The sequence below is a fragment of the Canis lupus genome, chromosome 19 (genome assembly GCF_003254725.2).
Source record: "Canis lupus dingo isolate Sandy chromosome 19, ASM325472v2, whole genome shotgun sequence".
Taxonomy (NCBI): Eukaryota; Metazoa; Chordata; class Mammalia; order Carnivora; family Canidae; genus Canis; species Canis lupus.
In genome coordinates this window covers 2818323-2830757 of record NC_064261.1, presented here as the reverse complement: position 1 = coordinate 2830757, position 12435 = coordinate 2818323, and the positions used below count along the sequence as shown (strand labels likewise).

At 45.5% G+C, this 12435-nt stretch overlaps 1 protein-coding gene and 1 long non-coding RNA gene across 26 annotated transcripts in view; one reads left to right on the top strand and one right to left on the bottom strand.

Annotated features, from left to right (window-relative positions):
• Positions 1-12435, bottom strand: part of MAML3 (mastermind like transcriptional coactivator 3) — a 599968-nt gene that overhangs the window by 498221 nt on the left and 89312 nt on the right. For 23 of the 25 annotated variants that reach the window (XM_049097303.1, XM_049097301.1, XM_049097306.1 and 20 more), the window contains one exon: positions 11641-11787. The gene's annotated coding sequence lies outside the window, so the exon portion shown is untranslated. Of the gene's footprint in view, positions 1-3970; positions 4084-4360; positions 4449-11640; positions 11788-12435 lie in introns of all 25 variants that reach the window. The other 2 variants (XM_049097292.1, XM_049097295.1) reach the window with 2 other exon arrangements.
• On the top strand, positions 4649-11654 carry LOC112669310 (uncharacterized). The gene is made up of 3 exons (XR_004806948.2): positions 4649-5423; positions 6391-6490; positions 10185-11654. It is a non-coding gene; the product is annotated as an uncharacterized LOC112669310 (long non-coding RNA).

Sequence of the window (12435 nt, the reverse complement as noted above, 5' to 3'; positions counted from 1 at the left end):
TTAGCTTCCCATGCTTACCCCCCAAAATAACATTTAGTCATTTGGGAGTGGGGGGCACATGGATCTGATCATTCTGATCCAGTGGTCTGGAGAACACACTGGGAAAGAAGGAGACTACTCTGATTTAATATTTAAAGAAAAATAGTTTAGGCCTGTTAATTCCCGGACCATTTTCCGCAAACCTTACAAAACAACTGATTAATAGTTTTTCTTAATAACTGAGCGTCCTTCTAGGAGTATTGTTAACCTCATGAATATTAAGCTCCAAGAAACATTTGCTGTTCCACACATATTTATTGAGCACCAATGTGCCAGGCATCATATTCTAAAGATGGATGAATTAAGTAATAAAGAAGGTGGATCCTCGTTCTGAGGAAGCTCGTAGCGTAGTGAGTAGGAAAATGAACCACTGTGGTAGGGATGGCGCTGACCTACCACCTTTCATCTGAAGTTGGGAGACATTATATGTGTCTGTGGCAGTTCAGCAGGGGCAGGCACTTGGGGTCCACTGTGCATGACACTAGCCAGAAAGTATATATAATATGTCCCCTCCCCTGCTCCTGACTTTGTGCCTCTAGGGCAAATGAAAAGAAAATGCTGTCACCCCACCACTCCAACTACTTTCCAAAGGGGATGAGCATTATTAGTCATTCAATCAACCATGCCTTATTAAACATTTAGGATGACTAGCACTCTGTAAGACATTTGGAAAGGACATTGTTCCTCCTTCTCCCTGCCCTAGACTTTGCCATAAGAGTGTTATAGTTCTTCTCCATTCATTTGGGGCCCTTTGATTTCCCTGCCACCAGCACTAAAGGCTGAGTGTTCATTCCGTTCAGGAAATGAATATTTAGTGAGTATTCCAACATGTAAGGCACTTGCTAAGTGATGTAAGGAATATAAAGATGAATCAAGCACAGGTCCTACTCTGAAAAACTCACCTCTAGTATAGAGACACATTGTGTGCAGAAATACTGTGCCGCAAAGTCAAATATAAGTACATATACCATGGGGGTTCCTTCCGGCAGGATTGGGATTGAGAAAACGGGGAGAATGGGAGGGATGGGGAGTGAGTGGGTCATGCCTAGGAGAGGCAAGTCCAGGTCTGTAGGTGTCAGCCTGGAGGTGTGTAGGGGCCTCCTGGAGAAGACAGCCAGTGGCTGGTTAGAAAACGTGTGCCCGGTGCACGGAGAGAGGTAGAGGCAAGACGCATTAGCGGCATATGGAACTACAAGACTGGGCTTTATTGCCAAGAGTATTGCAGGCAGGAAAAGGGGAATTGAAACATCAGAGATATGTGTCAGACATACCATATTTTCTTATTACACAGCATGGTAATCACTGAGAAGCTGAACTTGTAAAATCTAAAAGGTGAGTTAAAATATTGTATTTACTCATATAACTAATAAAATACATTTGGTTTTTAATCCTTGCTTTTCTCGGGGGATGAGCCTAAAATATTTTCATGCAGCCTGGCCAATTTCTCCACGAAGTCTGTGAGGGGGAGATGTTTTAGTATCAGACGAATACTTTTGTGCTTATTTTACTCAGGAGAAATTGGAAGGAAGGAAACATGGAGTAAAGAAGAGAACAAGATCTCTTTCTCATGGCACCGATATGTCTTAATGACTGAGGAAAAAACTATCATGTATTCTGACTGTGATGTGACTGGGATTATGTGCTTTTTAGAAGGCTGGGTTTATTCTCAGGGTCCCAAACGCTAGATGTCGCAGACCCCTTATCTTTGGCCTTTGGGTTAAAACTGTGATCTCCAAAAATCTGCCCCACAGTCCTCATGGGCTTTGCTTTTGGTTTTATCTCCTTTCTTGTCTTTTTATAGCCTCCTCTCTCTTTATTTCCGATAAGGAGTGTTGGGTAGCAGAGGTAGCCAAGTGATAGGAGCAGGGGAAAGTGGGGGGAAAGCCAGTAGGGAACAACACCTAAGCGTTGATTTGAGAACTCCCTTCAAGTCACTGTTAGAGGCACATGCAAATTAATGCCATGTGCATAATCCTCTTTGAATGTGTGGGTTCAGAAGATCCCATGCAGCTGGATGCTGTCCTCAGAGGAGGTCCTGGCGGGGATCCTTGCCAGAGTAACCAGTAGATCTTCAAAGACCTTGACACTCAAGTTTACTTTCTCGACATCAGGTTCCCCTGCGGAAAATGACCCCTCGTCTTCCACAACTGAATTTAGGAGCATCAGTGTTGCAGAGCGGGTGTCCGAGCTCCCGGAAGCCAGCCAGAATGTGCCAGGGCCGAGCTGGGGCGCTGGAGGGGGGTGTGGTTGGCGCTGAGCAGGGCACTCTGCACTCTGGATGTGCTCTCAGGAACTCCCGAGCCACACGCTGAGCAGCTGGGTGAGAGGGGAGCTCCTCGCTTCGGAAACACCCCACTCGGCCAAGCGGGCCTTTGTTTGAGGTGACTCTGGGAGTAAAAGCAGGTTATCATCACTGTACCCAGTGGTCTGATAGAGCAAACGGAAGAGCTCCGTGAGGTGAGGAGAGGTGAAGAGAAAATTAGTGAGGCTCAAATGGGATAATTGGAAAAGCAGAGGGAAGGCAGTAAATTATGCCTCTTTTGCTTGGTTTAGCTATCATAGCCCAAGAATGGATGAAATAGGTCAGCGACCCGCAGATGAAAAGCAAGATCAGGAAGGATCTGGGGGGGAAGGGAGGCCTGAGCTCCCACTGCACTGCCAAGGGCCGCGGAGGGCCCCTCGGGGAGACAAACAGGGCGGGGGGAGGGGGGCAAACAGCTTTCTCTGCCCGTCCGGAGGCCTTTCTCATGTTGTCAGAGCCTAGACCTGTCAGTAGGAAGCAGGTTGGAAAAACAAGTCTCACAGATGAAGACGCAAATCAAGAGAGAGGGTGCTAATGGCTCATGCGGGCCGGGATGGCTTCAGTGGAGCCTCCACCCCCATGGGCACCCTTGTTCTGTGACCTTGGGAAGTTAGGTAGCCTCTCGGAGCCTCAGTTTCCTCGAGCGTGATAAGGAAATAATTGAGCCAAAAACGTCTTACATATAAGCTTCTTAGGACCCTTCCTAGACCTTAGGACACACTCACAAGGCTCGCTGATTAACACTTCAGAGCATGATTTTCAATGCTCTCGAGGGCATTTTGGAAATCTGGGGGGGCTTTGGGGAGCTGTTACAAGGTAGGAGGGACTACTGCCATTTAGCAGGCAGAGGCCAACAACAATAACATTTTCTTGCATCCCACGTGACTTTTGAGCATTCTACAGGGTAGTTTCATATATGAAAAACCTGACTCACAGTATGGGAACTTAGAACTTCACTTGTTTTTTTAAATTTACACGAGGTCTTTTTGCATTGTTTTAGCACACACTGAATTTTATACAACCATATAAATCAAGATGATTACACTCTGCTTTGTTCAGAGAAATGTCAAGAGCTGTTCATCGTCTCAGAAAAACCCCATCGCGGATGGAGAAACAGCCACCTGTATGGGCTGCCTTTGTAATTATTCCGCTGCTGGGATCTCTCCACATCAGTGAGGCCTCATAACTTGATTGCAGCTTCCAAAGCCATAGCGCACGGTGGCTGAGCGTTCACCCACTGAAATGCCCCTTCTTATATTATAGCGTTGTGCTCTTCTATCGGTATTGCTATCTTTTTGAAGTGTGAAGAGTTACGTTATTTTCTTCCGGATATTAAAGGGGGAATTATAAACCAGTAGTTATAATAAAGAGGTGCTAGCTCTGATAGGTTTGAAACCTGCAGGTCTGGAGAGCCAAGCTCAGCACAACTGTTGTACTTCCCAGAGACAAGGAAATCAGAACCCAAATAGAGGGCATTCCACTTGGTCTAAATTACCCCTGTCCTCTCTCAGCTAGGTACTTGATGCTTGTTTGGTGGTCAGAACAGTTGGGAGCATTGCCGACCCGTGCTGTCTTCTTGCCTTCATGATTAGTATGGGCTCATCTGTCAAGTTTCTGTAGAATGCATACCTTCAAGAGGAAAGGCCATCTTTTCTTCTCCACATGTAACTTTTCTCTACTTTCTCACTCTGGGAGCTGGATCACTCCAGAAGTCCTCTTCCTGGGCTTTCTGTCCCCCTTCCCTGTGGAAAGAGCAAGTTTGGCCAGCAGGAAGGACTGGAGGACCCCCTTCCACTATGGTGCCTCTTGATTTGTCAAGCGCTATCTCCCCACCTGGTCCACAGTCCCAGATCCTGCTGAGTAGGCCTAATCAAACCAATTCAGAGGTGCTATCTCTGACTTGATCACTGGAAGGCGTGTCATAGGGGAGGGAGTGGATCTGTGTACTCCCTGACATGGGCAAAGAGAAAGAGGAGCACCTGCAGGAGAACTCTATGGTGGAGAATGCGCTAATCGTACCTTGAAAACGGTTGTGTGGCCAGACAGCCATGGGGAAGATGGCAAGTGGAGTCAGTCTTCTGAGAGTGGGTCCTGATAACTTTTCTTTCTATTAATATATTAGGATATGTTAGTGGTGAGGGAGTTTGAGTCTAGTCTATTGAAATCAGGAAAAAATAAAGAGCCATTATAAATATTTCAAAGTGTATTCTGTGATCAAGCTCTATGCAGAGATGGACTATTTCCCAAAGATTAACTTTTCCCGTCTCTAGGTATAATAAGAAAATAAAAAGGGAGGGAGGGAGGAAGAGTCGGAAGGAGGGAGGAAATCTTTGAGAAAAACTATTAATTAGGATTGAGGAGATCTACTAAGTCTCTGCCTAGGGCTCGTTGTATTTCCAAGGTTGGCCACAAAAATACCTCCCATCCCACAAGCTCTTCTGCAAACAAGTGAAATCTAACCCCCTTTTCCCTTGAATTGGGTCCATCATGAGAGCAAAATGCCACCTTCTGCTGAAGGAGAGAAATAATAATAATAATATATATTTCTATAGTGAACAAGAGGATTATTTGACACCAAACCAGACCACACTCACTGGACCTAGGGATCAGTTTACAAAAATGGATCTTTGACACAATCAAATTGGCAAAGATGCTCAAGAGTCAGTGGGAACAAGAGTGAGCTAGGAGACAGCAAACATGTAAGCAAGGAGAAGAAGCCCTCGGGGACCAGGGAGGCTGGAGGAGCCGCCGACCGAAAGTAGAGACCCGACCAGATTGGGGACTTGCTGAGAAAGGCTCTTTGTTCCTGGACAAGGTTGCATCAACACAGTCAGAATAGATATCAGTGGCTGGGACCTTCAAGCAGCTGACAGTGACCTTGGCTGGAGGATGGATGGTGCAGGGTGCTGGAGACACCACATAGAGCCGAGTGGAAATAGTTTCACAGGGTTACTGCAGGGCACGTTTTCCTGGCCGTTTCTCTTGGGTCTATTTCTTGGTCTTTCCTTACCCTGTTCTGAATCAAAAGGCCTGACCTCTGCCTGTTGCTTTTCCAAGACTGGAGGATGGGAAGCACTGACAGGTGAGTGGAGGGTGAGGAGAAGGAGAGAGAGAGACAGGAATGTCTTCCCCTTCCTCTTTGCAGCTGCTCAGCATCTCTGGTCCACTACGGTGCCAGCCTCTAGCCCGTGACAATGCCCTGAGCTCCGAACTCCCTCCCCTCTTCCCTCTGCCTTGTGGCAATGCCAGCGTCCAGTCTCTGGATTCCTCGCTGCCCCCCAGCTGGCCTCTAGGCTCTCCCATCCTCGTGTAATCAATCCCCACATCAAAGCCCTTCTGTTTCAAATTCCCCAGTGGTTCCTGTTTTCTAGTTGGATCCTGACTCCTACACTGGTCTCAGGAGCTGGTCAGCTCTGATTCGGGTTGAGAGCTGCTAAGAACCAGCTGGGGAACACCTTGCTGGAAGAGATTTGTTGGCAAGCACCTGGTGTTCAGGACAGCTAGGTGTGTGCCTGCCTCTCCAGAACCACATCAGCTGTTGCCTTTAGGAGGGACTTTAAGAGAGGAATTGAGTGAGGAAGAGGGGCTAGCTAAAAACTTCACCGCACCAAGGATACCAGCAGCGGGAGAAAACTTAAGTCAACTCCGTTTAGAAAGAACCAAGGTGCTCTGATGGAGGCTCATGAATTACTGAATTACCATGGCATCCTTGGGCCTCATCTGTTTGTATCTTGAGTCTGGTTTCAGACAGAACAGAGAATAATGTTGAGTGCCTCTAATTTAATATTCTGATAATATTTCCACCACATCAAATTCCCACTAGGACAAATGTATACAAATGAATCATTATAATTTCCCCCTCTTACCCCAGCCAAGTCACTTGGGCCTCTGCTAAGAAATGATGATAAAAGTGATGAAAACAAAACAAAGCATACATTATAATGTCATTTAAAAAAGAAAAGATTTCCAGGAGATCCTTTGTTGTACTGGAAGAGCACAAGCTGCATTTTTAAATGACTTTTTTTGTTTTCCCTTTTGGATAATCACAGAGAATAAGGCAACCAGAATACTGCTTGGCTGCTGCTGAGGTCATCATTGAGCTCCTGCTGACACGCTGAGCCGGTCAGAGAGCCCAGGACCTCAGAGGAGGTAAGTATAGCCCTGGAGACACGACAGAAGGCATCATTCAGAGGATGGAAGTGTTACGTTTGGCTCTGGTTGTACAGGACCCGGTCACCATGCTGGGGATGAGGACAGAGCATCCGTGCATCACGGGCCACCGTGGACTGCAGTGGGAGAGAGAAAGGCCATGTGGGACTGTGTCCTTGGGGGATATGATTTTTCATGCTGTGTAATGAACCTGCAACAGGGAAGGGCATTTCATTGTGGGTTTTACTGCACTAGGCAATTCTGACAGGTATATGGATACTTATTCCAACTTGCAGTCATAAGATGAAGACAGTAGTTGGGAAGCTGCCTGGCTTGCAGTGATGTATTTGGAGAGAGGGCGTAACATCCAAAGTTCAGAGAACAACAGAGTACAATCATGAAGTCCTAGGGTCATTTGCTTATGTCTTCTACTCCCTTCACTAGAAACAGGGCTGCAACCAAATATCACAGGGCAGTTTAAAAACATGAATCTCTAGTTGGCAGTCCCAGCGGGGACCCCCCCTTCAAGCCACGCCAGCAAGGTGTCAGATGCGTGCATACATTGACCTCTTGGCCAGTACCTCTTCGAGGAGCTTCAATCAATGTCTCATGTAACAGGCCAACCTGCTGAGCCCTGTGCAAATTCCTGACTCACAAAATCATGAAATATAACAAAATGGTTGTTATTCAAAGGCACTAAATTTGGGGGCAACTTGTTTTGCAGCAATAGCTAACTAGAATATACTCCTACCTAGACAAGTTTCTAATCTAGTCCCAGATGTATCTTAGTAAGTACTGTTTGCCACTTAGTAGTGCTTCGGTGTCAAACAGTCATCAGCATCTTTAATGACTGCCTGGTGCAAGCCCCAGTGATGTGCAGGATATGAAGCACAGGCGCCTGTTTCTGACCTACAGGATCTGATAAAATAATAATTATGGGATATCATTTATCGAGTGATTGCTATGAATTAGGCTAATAATTCTCAAAGTCGGTACTGAAAGATCAGTGTCCGCATCATCTTGGAATTGCTTAGAAATGTAAATCCTCAGGTCCTACCCCAGACTTATTGAACCAGAAACTCTGGGAGTGGGCCCAGCAATAGGTAGTTTAGTAAACCCGCCAGGTGATTCCAGGGCACGTGACAGTCTGAGAGTCACCTGAAGTACACACTTGACTTACTTGACCTCATTGAATCCTCACCGAACCCTGGGTTTCTCACTCTTGCCAGGACTGACGTTTGGGGCAAGAGAATTCTTGCTGTGGTTGACCTGTGCATTGTAGGATGTTTGATGTTTGACAGCATCCAGGCCCCTACCCACTAAGGCCAGTAACGCCTCTCTCCCCAGTTGTGATAACTAAAAATGTCACTAGACACTGCCATATGTCCTCTGGGAGTCAGAAATCGCCTCCACATGAGAACCATGACTTTAACCCTATGAGGTAGTGTTTGAAAATAGACCCAGAATTGATTTTGAATGGGTATGGTAAGACAGGTAGACATGGAAATGGCTGTCACAAAGAAAGAAGTTTTTATTCAGAGTTCCCTAGAAACAGGAGGTGGTGTGCTACATCATGGGGAGGCCACAAAGCAGAGTACCAGGGTCAGTAAGGAGGCAGAGGGAGCAGGGGAAATAGAGGTTAAGAGCCTTTATTTTGGCTTCTGTGCAAAGGAAAAGGTGAGGCATGGTAAGTGGGGATAGGACTAGCTGGTTTGGATCATTTTAGTGGGCTCTGGGGCCAAAGGACTGTTCCTAGTTGCTCTGGGGAGATTAGGGCATGGGCTAATGGTCAGAATATGAGACCCCAATAAAAGAGGTGGTTAGGGGTACGGGCTTTGGATTGGTTGGCTCACACATGAGAAGGATGCTTGCAGGCTAGTCCCTTGCCAACTCTAGGAATTGACTAGCCCTGAGAGGGGGCAGTCTCCTGGAAGTCAGCAAGGCCCCCGATGTCAAGGCATCAGCATACGAAGGAGTGCTTGATACAGGCAGGCACAGTTGCCCTATTTTATAGATAGCAAAGCCGAAGTGCACAGAGGTAACCTGTCATAAGTCATCTCTTCCCCAAGGGGAGGACCCATGTTGAAACTTAGGTCTATGTACCCCTCCAACCGTGCTGTTACCTGTGTGCTATACTGCTGTTCATCTAGCTGGTTGAGCACACGTGTGAGCATCTATAACTATATAAAAAGATACCTGACACAGCAGAGGAGGATGTTGAAAAATTTCTACATGAAATAATTACACGAAGCAATGAGGAGAAGAGATGGCCTATAGCGGTCAAAAAGGCTTTGTAGAAAATATGTCATTCAGACTGCTAGTACCATTATGCTTGCTGGAGGGTCTTGAAAGTTGGAGAAAACGAAGCTAGGCAAAACTGTGGAGAAAGAATATTCTGAAAAGATGGGAAATGATGTGATCACAGGCTCAAAGGCTCCTAGGAGTGTGCAAGGTCTGATGAAAACACCAAGTGTTAATAGGCTGCTTTGGTTACTTGAAAGTAGATTAGAAGGAAAAAGAAGAAAAGGGGGCTGCAGCTGGATGCCACCCACTTTAATAAGCTAAATCCATCAGAAGCAGTGCACGGAAGCACAAAATATTCAACATGATGAACTAAATATCGACACACACAAAAAAATCCCCATTGAAAAGCAGTGCCATAATTCCAATGCCTGGGCTCCATGAAATTTAGAGTAAGAATCAAGCTGGAAATTTCTACTTTGACATGTTGCAAAATCTTCAGCTGGGCTGGGAATGGGTGACCAACAGGGACTGCACAAAGAAAGCCCTTTCCACTGAGACTAAACGAGCGTCAAAGGCCTTGGGAAGGGGAGCGGACCGCCATTCATTTACTTAGAGGTTTCTGAGAGCTGATGCTGCGCCAGGCACTGTGCTGGACGACAGATCATTAGTCACATTAATAAAACAGGATCTCTGCTGTTGAGGGACGAACAAAGTAGGGAGCTCACCCGGGCAGAGCAGAGGAGACTTTTGTCCAGCCGGGCGGTGGAGAGGTACAGAACGAATGGGCACCTGTCCAGGTGGTGAAATCCCAAGAGGAACCTGCAAAGATCAAGGTCCCTCCCTGGAGGCAGGGGTGCCCTCCGTCATCGCTCTCACGCCGCCGGGCGAGTGTCATAGTGCACACCATTGCTGGGGCCACCCCCCAGGGGTACTGATTCCCTGGGTGACAAAGGGAATGCTACCCTCAGTCCTTGACAACTCCATCAATACCTTCGTTTCCAATTGACATTTCCGCAGAAGGCCTTAGCAAGAATTTAGCCAGAATGCAAGCTCCAGCTGGGCCGAGATATTTGCCTATTTTGCTCATTGCCATATCCAGAGTGCTTGGCCCACGTTAGGGACTCAGTGAGTCTTTCTGGAATGAATGAGTGGACACATACACATGCTAGAGGTAGGGGAAGGGCAGACGTCAAGAAGAAATAACAAGAAAGGGGTACTTTTAATAAGGAGGTTGGAACGATATGAGGTCCTGACTTGATTTTTACCAAAGTTCTGCGGTGTTTGGGGAGAAGCAAAACCCTCTGGTCTTGCTCTGCTGAACTAGAATTATGAGTTGAATGGCTGCTCTTAAATAGGCATCCTAAGAAATGGTGTGGTCATGACAAAATAACCATTAAGTGCCTTTCAAATCCTCCAAAGGCTCCTGTCTGTGACTATTTCTAACCCGCAGGCTGGGCCACAAGAATTCTCTGACAGGGCTCTGCGTCTCCTCGCTCACACACATCTACCAACTCACTGTGGACTCAGGCCCCAGGAACAGCCCAGGCGCCCTGCCGTCACGCCTCCTTCCTAAGGCCGGTGCACCGGCTGGAAAGCACAGACCTTGGAAACGGTGGAGGAGAAAAATCAGGGCATCCCAGCAAGTTAAGCAAACACCTAATCAAGTGTCTGGACACAAGGACTGTGTTGCCAGATTTTTATAAAATTATTTTCAATGGGAAAAGCGGTCTTGCTCCAGATGTAGCAAACATTAGGTCTTCAATGCCCCCTACCCCCACCCCACCTCCGGCCCAAGTCCTTAAGTACTTTTCAAAATTCTCAGTTCAGATTTTGACTTTAATTCGCTCCTTCTACTTACATACCTTCTTGGGAAAAATTTTTTTTCCTTGTATACCTTTTCTCCTTTCTTGTCTCACTAATCAATGTCTGTATTTGGCCGAGATCTCCTTTAACTTGGGCCCAACAATGGGTGGGCCTCCAGAGGCGGGCAGAAAGGGAGCAGGTCTCTTTAACAGAACCAAGCAGATCACAAAATGTCTGTCAAAAGAACACTGTCTGCCTCAAGCTTCCCACTCTGATGGGCTCAGTGCCGAGCTCTGATTTGCTCTAGTTAAAAAAAAAAAAAAAAAAAAAAATCCCCTAATTTTACTGTCAAGATTTTGAGAAGCATTCTCATGGTTTTAAAGAGATTATTGCATAATTTGTTCATGTTTAAAGAATTATATTGTTAAATAAATTTAGCTCTCCAGATTCTAAATGACAAAAACAAGTGAAGTTACATCATTTGAATTATGAAGTGATAATGTCTTCCAATTCTGCCCCAATCAAAAGTGTAACAGTTTAAAGCTTATAATAATCATGTTCAAACATATTCAGATTATAATTACTTTTCTTCTGATAATGATAGCCCGTCTGATTGGATGATTACCTATTTGACTTTGATAAGTCTCAGAGGTCAAAAAAGGGATAATTGCAGACATCTGTTTTCTATGGAAAATATAATCTCAGAAAATAGTGTTTAAAGTGACATCTGCAAATATGTGTTTTAGAAAGAAACTCGTTGCACATTTAAAATCACAGGGAAAAGAAGCAATTCCTAAGCTACTATGCATCACACTGTCTATGTAAATAGATGAACAAGTTTAACTTACTAGTATTCATGTATGCATAAGTAATTACAAGCAGGCATGATTATATTTTGTGCAGGTAAAATTAAGAGATGGAAATAGACTATGAGAAAGGAATTTGAAAGGGCCTATGATGTGGGATGACACAGAAGCTTTCTCTCTCTAGTTTAATCCTGTCCAGATACATAAAGGAGTAACCATTTTCCTGGTGGTCTTTAATGTGCAACTGGAAGATTTTGTCCCCTGGCTCCCTCTTTGTAGACAGCCTCCCCCACTTACCAGATGGCTCTTAGTGTGTGGAAAGGTTTGTTCGTGGCCGCCATGAATCTCTCCGTAGGGGAGACCCCAGTTTCTCCTTCTGCAGGTGCATCACCTTTCCGACCCTTAGGGAGATGCCAAGAGCTTCTCCCTCCCTCCAGCCAACAGCTGCATTTTGCAATGAAAAGGGAAAACTTTATTTGATATTCCTTCCCACACATGCTAAGACTCCCTTGGTTTTTAATCAGGAACTCCGAATCTTTTCTAATTTGTGGAAGGCCTGGGTGATCACTTTTGCCAGGCTAAGCTTCTTAAAATAAAACTTTCACCATAGCGCTTCCCTTCCCAGAAGCCTTCCCTGGCTCCCCAGTGTCTATAGAAGGAATTCCAAACTTCTCAGCAATTTACAAACCTTTAGCACCTGACCTTATCCTGTTTTCTCAACCTTATCTTCTTTGTGAGATTCTTTGGTTAAGTCCATCTGACACCACGTGTTAATTAAACTTTCTTGACTCTAGTCTAAATTTCCACCTCTGTATTATCATCTCTGCCTATTAATCTTTTGGTGGTGGTGGTGGTGGTGGTGGTGTAGTTTTTGCACCTCAAGTGTACAGAACTAGATAAACCACAAACTTTGGTTCATAACATACTAGTACGATGGGTCTGTGCAAGAGCCCCTTCTGTCTTTACTCACCTATATTAAAATTTTCTCAAGGTTGCCTTAAATCCTATCTTTTCAGTAAGGTCTTCCTCTATACACATAGGAATGATCACTCTGTCAAGAGAATCTTTCTCTCCTCTGAACAATTATAGCAT